A 9,699-nucleotide genomic window follows, 5' to 3' on the forward strand; every position below is an offset into this window, starting at 1 on the left:
CTTTAGCTGGCCGCTAAATGAATGTATCATTTAACACAAGTATGATAGTTAAACAAAAATTTGAGTTTATCAAGTACGATACGTTATAATCATTGATTTTAGAACTACGTTTAGGTGATTATCTTAAGCAGAGTTTAAAAAACAATTACCTACAATTTTATTTGATATATCAGACTGATTTCTTTAGAATTTTAAAATGCAATTCATGCTTGCAATGTAGGTCATGGTCATGTCATGTTGCTGAACAGAATCATACTGAAGCAGTACATATACGTTAATGTAAGTAATAAAATATAATTTGACTTTGAATCTTAATTATCCACATTTCTGTAAATTTAAAAGAATGAGGTGGTAGTTCAAATAATAATGAAATTTCTTGCAGGAAAATATAATTGTCTTTTTGATATTGTTTATTAAGTTTATTATTTAAAGGGAACTCAAAAAAATTGTTACGTGATTCAAACGCTAATACGGATAGATGGATAAACTAAAGGTAACTATTTATCGACTAGGCGAACAAAGGTAGCAAATGAGGTTGAAAGGTTTACCTATATTAGCTATTTAATTTTCATCTATGATTGGTTCGTTTTGAGAAAGACAATATTGACGTAACACTCGCTTATCCTATATCTATACATAAACTTCAAGAATTCTTTTTTTCTAAAGTTATCACAAAGCTTCATGGTATGTAAAAAAAAATAGTTTCCATTCAATTATGACCAGATTTCGAATCAAATTCTATTATGAAATCTTTTCAGATTGCATCATGATAAGATGGCGCTTAAACGCCTCTGGGAGAACGTTTTTTTCACACATTTGTTAATGAATTCAAAATAAGTATCATCAACATATCCGCAAGAAGGACCGGAAAGGTGCATAACAATCACTCTCAAAAACCACTAGAAAATTAAATGAATAAAACAATAAGAACAAACAAAAAACCCGTCTTTTCGGTGTAAGGTAAAGACAAATAATCACAAAAGGTACTACGAGTTCTAACAAATATTAACAAAGCCTAGCACTATTGATTACTTAAAGGTTGTTTTTATTTTTTGCCATCGTATTGTCGGCCATTGTTTGTTTATTAACTTTTTTGCTCCTTTCATATTTTTATAATTTTTCTATGTTATACGGAAAGAGATTACAAGTACATGGAAACTTATAATAAATATACTGTAACATGTAAAAGTACCAATGATAGTAACTAGATGCCGAACAAGTTTTAAATATTTCAAAAAGAATATACATGATAACAGTATCGCTTTGCAACTTGACATCTATGCCATATTTCTAGTGTCGACATATATGTTAGAAGTCGGATAATATTTAAACTAAGTACTTTATAATGGATTGCAGCAAACTTTTGTTATGTTAGCAATTGTCCATCTGATTGTTAAAAAGATTGACAAGTTATCTAAAACTATAGTATTTTTGCAAGACTTGTTATGTCATTTGGTAAAAATATTTAGTGGAACAGAATATTTAGATGTATTTAGGAGGGACGCCTTATACAAAATTGTACAACAATTATGATATTTTTACTGAGTGTAGATCAGCATAGCTGGATGATGCCTTCATAAAATTATCCTGTCGAAGCACTCGGTCTATTTTCTTTGGTAGTACAAACGAGTCCCTCTTTTTATGATTTTTACGTTGTTTTGTATGTTTTTGATTGATTAACGAGATTTGAATATTGTCTTTTTAATTTAATATATACAAGTTGCTTTAAAAAGAATAATCCACACATTAAAAGAATACTGACCAATGTATTGAAGATTTGATTCATTACTTATTCCTTCTCCAGCTTCATTGGTAGCTCGACATGTGTATATTCCTCCATTGGTTTCTTTAAAACCAAGGATCTTCAATGATGGACATTCAACGTTTCCCCCTGAATACTCTTCTTGTACGGTATCTATGGTTGTTTCTATATCTTGCTCGTTTGTTTTCTTTGTCCACCATACATTTTTCGAAGAAGGCTTTCCAGTTATTTTACATTCAATTTTTTGAATGTGTCCTTTTATAACTTTTTTCATTTCGGGTTGTATTTCAAGTTTTAGTTTCTCTTTAGTGAATAGTTAAGAAAATTAAAAAAAAGGTTATTTTTGTGATGATAAAAGCATTGAAGCATTCAGCAAAACTGTTTGTAATCTTCGTAACAGTTCTATCATGATAACAAAGTATAAAGACTAAGAAGTTTTGAGTATAGCACATTAAAACTGTTTTTTTTTTTCAGTTTGCTCTTATGTTGTGCTGTTCAGCCATTTTCGCAGGTTAGGGAAGAGTTGACCGCTCACAAACATGTTTAACCCCGCCTCATTCTTTATATGCCTGTCCCAAGTTAGGAGCCTGTAGTTCAGTGGTTGTCGTTGGTTCATGTCTGTCATATTTTTTTTTTATAAATTAGACCGTAAAACCACATCTCCTTATTTTGATAAGACGTAATAACTTAATAAACATATCTTACCTTAGTTAACATCAAAACTACAGGAACTTCGTAATAATTTAACTTTGCTTGTTAAAGTTAGTAATATTAGTTTTAAAAAAAGATTAGTTTCAGATTTGTTTTGTTCAATGTATACGCATTTCATACATGCGTAGGCACTATTTTGTTCTGAATATGTAATACTTTCAAGTATGTTCTTTTTTGACCGCGTCCTATATGGTGGTGATACATCTTACAAAGTCTATCCGAATCATTTTGCAAAGAATTCCGTTCACCGACATATATATATCCAAATGAACACAATAATCTGAAACTTTTATGTGTCCGAAGCGCTTTACTGGATTAACCTTCGAAAGGAACACTCAAAGCCGATTTTTTGAAAGTCATGGATGTATAAGATACGAAATAGGTAATGAGTGTTATGATACAAAATAACCTAAAAATTATAGGCAAATCAAAGTGTCATTCATATGAAGCTAAACATAATTTTGCAAACAAGACTAGGCAGATTTCTTACAAATACAATAACAAATCGGAATATTTCGAATGCCTTATATATGCTCACCTGGTGCTATCATTGTCAACAGCATATTTTCTTCCTTTTTAGTGTTTATGTTTAATAGCAATCTGCTTATCAATGATGTTAATAAATGATTAAGTTGATGTTCTTTTTTCATAATACTTTTTACTGTGTCAATTATAATACTCAAATCTACGATCGAATAATTTTTTATTTTCATTTCTGTATCTTCATTTGCCTGTTTTCTTTGTATTTCTCCAAAGGTTTGTTGTATGTCTTTCTGATCCCATGTATCAGGTACTTCCATTTGTAGAAGAACTGAAATTGTCTTATTACCTGAAAATTTAATAATACATATTTAACTGTAGATGATCATAAATGTGTGTTATGTTGTTTCGCTTATGATATATATTTTATTTAAAATCTTTAAAGTATGAAAGGAAAAAAATCCACAATATGCAAAATGTTACCATTTATTAATGTTATAATAATTAATATAAGTATTGGGAATCCAAATTTGAATTACTATAACGGGAAAAATGTCGGTCCTCTATTGTTCGAGGTACGCACGACATAATCAACGCCTGGTTTCCCCAAACTAAAAAAATAAACATATTTAGATTTAAGTACACTAGACAAACTATGTTTGTAGAGCCAATGATAATACAATATACATGTATGCAATTTTTGTGCAAATACTGCGGGAGATATTGAACGATTTCCCATGTCGTGTGTTTCAAATGCAGGGATCATGGACACTTTCACAGCGCATGTAATTTTTACAGTCATTCAAGTGTTGAGCCATGGCAAAGAAGAACTTAAATTCTTAGCTTAGAAACATCAGCAGCCAGATAAGTAATTTTGTGAAAAAATACAAATGTCTTAACTTCCTTTTAATGGACTGCAAGAAGACAATGAACTCTCCGCTTTCAGTTAGATTTCACTTAGAATCATGGCAGCACATGCTGATCCTTTTTCTTTTTTGAAAGCGGCCAACCGAAACCCCTTAAAGAAATCGAAATCCTCAAACACGAACATTATAGAATGGATAATGTCATTAAACATAACATTATTTTAAGAAAGAGTTTGGACCAATTTTAGAAACGTTAACTACTTTGTTAGCACATTTAAAAATTGAAAGGGAATGTAAATCAGAAAACAATTGTGAACTGAATTTTTGATAAATGAATTAGTTCCTTTGAAAGAGGAAACCTCTAAATTTAAACAATATACATGTACTGTACTTCAGTTGATTTGGAAAGTCCTAATATGTAATAATGTCATATAATTGAATAACTGTTAGACGAAATCAGAGACTTAAAAGATAACTTTAAAAGAAAATAATAAGGGATTAAACATCTTCCTGGAGACGTTTCATATGACTAGAATCCAAGAGTGCGATAAAACCTTCCAACAACGGCAACGATGAGGAAGATACACGCACTAATAACCTATAAGGCTTAAAATTAATTCAGCAAACTCGAAGAGCATTTAGGTAGTACAGTGTGGAAAAATACGGAAGATGTAGACACATTGACAACGTTCGGAGCTATATGACCAAAATGGATCTAAACATAATAGCAAAATAAATTATAGTCATATCTGCCCGAGTTAATGGGAACCTCGTAACATTTGTCATCATGAGATTTTAACTGATAAGATTATTTTTTTACCTTGAAACTGAGCGAATGTGCTCTGGTTATTGATAAGAAAACGTACGATAGCATGGGTCTTTGCTATATGCATGCTAATTATTTTATAATGAGTCATAGTTATATATTTAAAAAAAAACATGGCTAGAACAATTTTTGCACAAATGCCGAAAAAAAACCCAATACATACCGTCTTCTGGTGCCTCAACATCTACACACGTTAGTAGATTCTTTAGCTCAATATTTCCATTGACGCAAATGTTTACCTTATTAACAAAGGTTTGTAATGCATCTATAAAATATAATCGTAATGTTATATAGATAAAATATAACAGATAACCAAGTTTTTTTTAAATTATTTGAATGCGTTCATCATAATATCTTTTTGCTTATACAACATTGCAACTTTTGATGCTTTTTGGCTAGTTGATTTGAGTATATCGTATCCAAAATTTTGCGCATGATGTTTCAAATCATGTAATTTTACATGTTACTGGCTCAAAAAGCTCTCAATAGATAACGTACAAATAATCGAATTTTCGGGATTGTAGTAAATAGAATAAAAAAGAGTAGCAGATACCTGTATTTTGGAATTACACAAGGTCATGTTTTTTCTCTGACTGCTAATGACGTCCATACACTAAATCCATTGGATGTTGGATGTGGAATGAATGATTCTTTAGTCTTAGATACATGATTTTTTTATTCGTTGTTATTGGCTTTCAACTAGCTGTCAGTAACTGCGAGTACCCTCAGATATGTAGTTTGTGGCTTTTTGTTTTAGGGATGTATACACATTCGCAACGTCCAGTCTGTGTTTTTGTTACTTGTTTTTTCCGCTATGTATCGATCTGATGAGTTAAGCACTTTTTAACTGATTTTTATAATTTGTTCATATGTTGTACTGTTACACCACTGTCCCGGGTAAGGGAGAGGGTTGGGCGCCCGCTTACATGTTTAAGCCCCGCCACATTCTGTATGTGCCTGTCCCTAGTCAGGAGCCTGTAATTCAGTGGTTGTCGTTTGTTGTTGTATATCATATTTGTATTTCGTGTATTGTGTTTTACATAAATCAGGCCGCTAGTTTTCTCGTTTGAATTGTTTGACGTTTGTCATTTCGGAGCCTTTTATGGACTATGCGGTATGGGTTTTACTCATTGTTGAAGGCCGTATGGTGACCTATTGTTGTTAACTTCTATGTCATTTGGTCTCTGCTGGAGATTTGTCTCATGGGCAATTATACCATATGTTCTTATTTTTATATGGCAGAATAGATAATTTTCACGACAAAAAATAATTTTGAGGTTCGCTATACATTTCGAAAATCGTTTATTACAAAGGATAAAAAAAAAATTTCAATCAACAGCTCTCTTAGTGATACAATTATCGTTTTAAAGTACTATGTTTATTTTCTTAAACTACTTAAAACATGCATTACATGTAACACGTTTATTTTGTATCTTTTAAATGTACTATCTAAAGAACATTTGGGAGAACCTGTATCAGTTTTCAGAAATTCAAAAGGAAGAGAGCTTTTAAACTATCCTATAAATTGCTTTAGATGAATTCAAAGTTTTATAAGGCCAATAATATAACCATTCTTTTTAAAACTTATTATGAGCAGATATGTTGTTATCAAAGTTTATTTAATTGATTGATTTTTAGAAAAATATCATTTTTGTTTTGTACTAACCTTTTTTTGTCATTTCCCATCGATTTCTTCTGATATATGTTTACCTAATATAGGAAATTGGCTATATAACCATACTTCTTACCATCATATATTTTTTAGTGAATGTATGAAAGTTATATAACTAGAACAGAAGACACGTGTGTTGCCTTACTTTGACCTATAATGGTTAACTTTTACAATGGAGACTTGGATGGAGAGTTGTCTCATTGGCACTCATACCACATCTTCTTATATCTATTAACTTGCAATTTGTTTTACTCTTTGAAAACCAACCAATTTTGTTTGTCACTGTCTCTTTATGGTCTTCAATTGTGTCTTCATCCAAATTGAAAACCTCTTGAAATCTTAGCAAAATTTGCGAAAATTCTTCCTGTTGTCGTTTCTAATCATTATGAAAAAAAAACAAACATTCTCAATAAAAATGTTTCTAATGTTATAATGTATTTGATTTTTTAACTTGCATGAATTATAAAATATAGTAATGGCAAAATGTAACTACAGAACTATCTATTATATCGATAATCCAAAATTGTTCCATTGATAATTCCTATACACTTTAAGGCAAATTGTCTGTTATGAATTAACCATGCCATATGGTTTAATAATAAATTTTGCAACTTAATATGTTTACTTCAAATAAAGAGCAAAGTATGTACGAATGTGCTGATTGTTATATATTGAGACCATTTCCCAGTCGAAACAACCGGAACGTGGTTCTTGAATAAACTTTATCAGATAAAATCGATACCAAAAACTACAGCTCTATGTTCTTGACCGACAATTGCTGTATATTGTACAACACCCGTGATCTTTTTAATTTCCTATGTGATTTTTTGAACTCTTAGTATGATTGCAGTTGTTTCAATCCATGATAAACAGAAAAATCAGCAAAATGTCTTGGACCCAAGAGAAATGCTAGTCTTTATTATGTTAGGTAAATCCAGCGTATTTGAAAAAGAAGGAAAAAAACCGGTTTTTACAAGAAAGGTATCTTCTGTCAAATCAGTGTGTTTATACAGTTTAGACTGTCTTGCTTTTAGAATAATCTTTCTAAGTATACTAAGTAATTGACATTAGAATAGGAAACTCAATGAAGAAAGGTCATACCTCGAGTTCTGCGCATTTGTCTCTCCAGTAATCCTCGCAGATCTGTTTTTGAGCTAAATTATCATTTGATATCCTAACAGTTCCTCTGATTTCATTTATCTTTTTAATGATGTTTTCTTTAAACTGTTTATCAGTTATGTATTGGAACATATATTCCGTTGAATCTTTGAGTATTTTCCATTTCTTTTCAAATGCCCGATGTGATATAGATAAAGAGTCAGACTGGTGAAAGATGTAGTTTCTTGTTTCTCTTATTTCTTCATACTTTTTGTCAATACCTCGATGTACATTCATACTTTCAATCCTTTTAATTATTGAACAAAGTAGCGTAATGTCAACAGAATTCAGAGATATGGGCGATTTCACTTTGTACGCACACAAACAACGTTGCTTCAGTTTACCTTTACGGTTTACATGTTTAGGTTCGAAACTGCTGCGATCATACGTAAACAGTTCTAATATTTGCTTCTCGGTTAAAACTGGCTTACACTTACATAGATATGAAAAACCTTTTGTACATGCACTATATTGTTGTGTACATTTGCAACAGGGATGTCCCTCATATAAATGCAGAATTTCATGAATGTTTTTCCATAAATATTTTTCGAATGTGTCACCTTTCAAAATGCAAGATTCAAAATACTTTCTTGAAACGTCTCCAGCTATTTTCACCACAAACTCTACGAGTCGATGAAAATTGTCTTCAAGATTTTGATAATCATCCTGATTAACTATAAAATATATCAAAAAAAGAAAAAAAGAAAAATAAATTTGCCATTAGTGTATTGTTTGTACAAAATTTATAATATAATTATAATGTTGCATTACCTATCATCTTCAACACTGAAAAATGTCTGTTTAAGATAGGTATACTTTAGTAGTTTAAGGTACTTACGTATGTATGACAGAAACATTCCATTACTTGATGCTAGCCCAGCTTGGTTTGCAGCAAAACAAACATAAGTCCCTTCATCATCTTGCACAAAATTACTGACACAGAGAGACAATTTCTCAGCAGCATTTACTTCGTATTTTTCACTTGATACATCAATTGCTTCTACAATCCCTTTGGACACTTTTATCCAATTTGTATGGGTGGGTTCATTTCCTCCAAAACTACATATGATGGTGTTTGCACTGGTTTTCCCACAGTCCTTTTGTTTCGGTTCTCCTTTTAATCTTGGTTTCCCTAAACAAAAATTGATAGAATCACATTGTTAAATAATTAAATTCTACGACTACGGAGTTTATATTTCGTTTTCCGCTTGAGCAGATTAAGAAAATTATTCTTGGAAATAGAGTCTGCCATTAAAATACTCCGGCAATACTTGTTTTGTTTTTGAAAATTTCTTTCCTGTACCAATTTCAGTTCATTTTACTTTAAGACACTTTTCTAGGATTTATTGTTTTAGATGGAAATATGGAAAATTAAACAAAAATTACAAAAAATTCAAAGATGAATATATTTGTTTCCGAAATAACACAGTAAAAAAGCCTTTTTAGGTAATATTGTTTTAATGAGTTTATTTTAAATATGTGTAAACACCAGTTGTTCCTGGAGATTGAAAAAAAAACATTTCGTTTCACAAACGACGATATGTTGTACCAAAGGGATCATCAAATTAATAAGGCGAACAAAAATCAACAACACCAAAAATGAAAAGAGACGAAGAATCAAACAACAGTCTTGAAAACACTGCATATAAACTACCGACTGAGCAATACGAAACAAACCAAAACCGGTCTCTTAGACTTTTGTAATGTAAGCAAAACCTGCTCCACATGCGACACTCGTCATGTTGTTCATGTTTATTACAACAGAGAAGGAAAGTTTACAATTTAAATCCGACAGCATCTCTTTTGTCTTAAAGTTTTCTTCGTAACCGACCCTCATTGTCACCTTTTAGGTTAAGGTGAAGATACAAGGCAGACTTAACAGTATCTCTGTTATCCTTTGGTAAAACCATTAAGTAAGATTGCATCATCTATACATCGGAACGTTGTGTTTGAAAGGGTAGTTCTATCTTCTTTGGTAATTTTTAATACTTTTTTTCTTTCCATTCCTCAAGAGAAGCTGCTTTATGAAGTCTACTCATTTGTATAAGTCAACAAGAAGAGGAGTATAGATGATTCACATTCGAAGTGTCTGTCGAAAAACACGCCCTCGAAAGCCATAATATGTTGTCGACATATATATAAAAATCAAGTATCTGTATGATGTCAGGGTTAGATATTTCTTTGTTTGAATGAGAATGGTTTGTTACAAAGTTTGATTTATCCA

The 9,699-nt window shown here is 31.2% G+C and overlaps 1 long non-coding RNA gene across 1 annotated transcript; it reads right to left on the reverse strand.

Moving 5' to 3' along the window:
- Window positions 1–4,806: 4,806 nt before the first annotated feature.
- LOC127733570 (uncharacterized) lies at window positions 4,807–8,123 on the reverse strand. The gene is made up of 3 exons (XR_007997119.1): window positions 7,419–8,123; window positions 6,585–6,693; window positions 4,807–4,910 (listed from the first exon to the last, which is right to left on the reverse strand). It is a non-coding gene; the product is annotated as an uncharacterized LOC127733570 (long non-coding RNA).
- Between the last annotated feature and the right edge of the window lie 1,576 nt (window positions 8,124–9,699).

The sequence above is a fragment of the Mytilus californianus genome, unplaced genomic scaffold (genome assembly GCF_021869535.1).
Source record: "Mytilus californianus isolate M0D057914Y unplaced genomic scaffold, xbMytCali1.0.p SCAF_3, whole genome shotgun sequence".
Taxonomy (NCBI): Eukaryota; Metazoa; Mollusca; class Bivalvia; order Mytilida; family Mytilidae; genus Mytilus; species Mytilus californianus.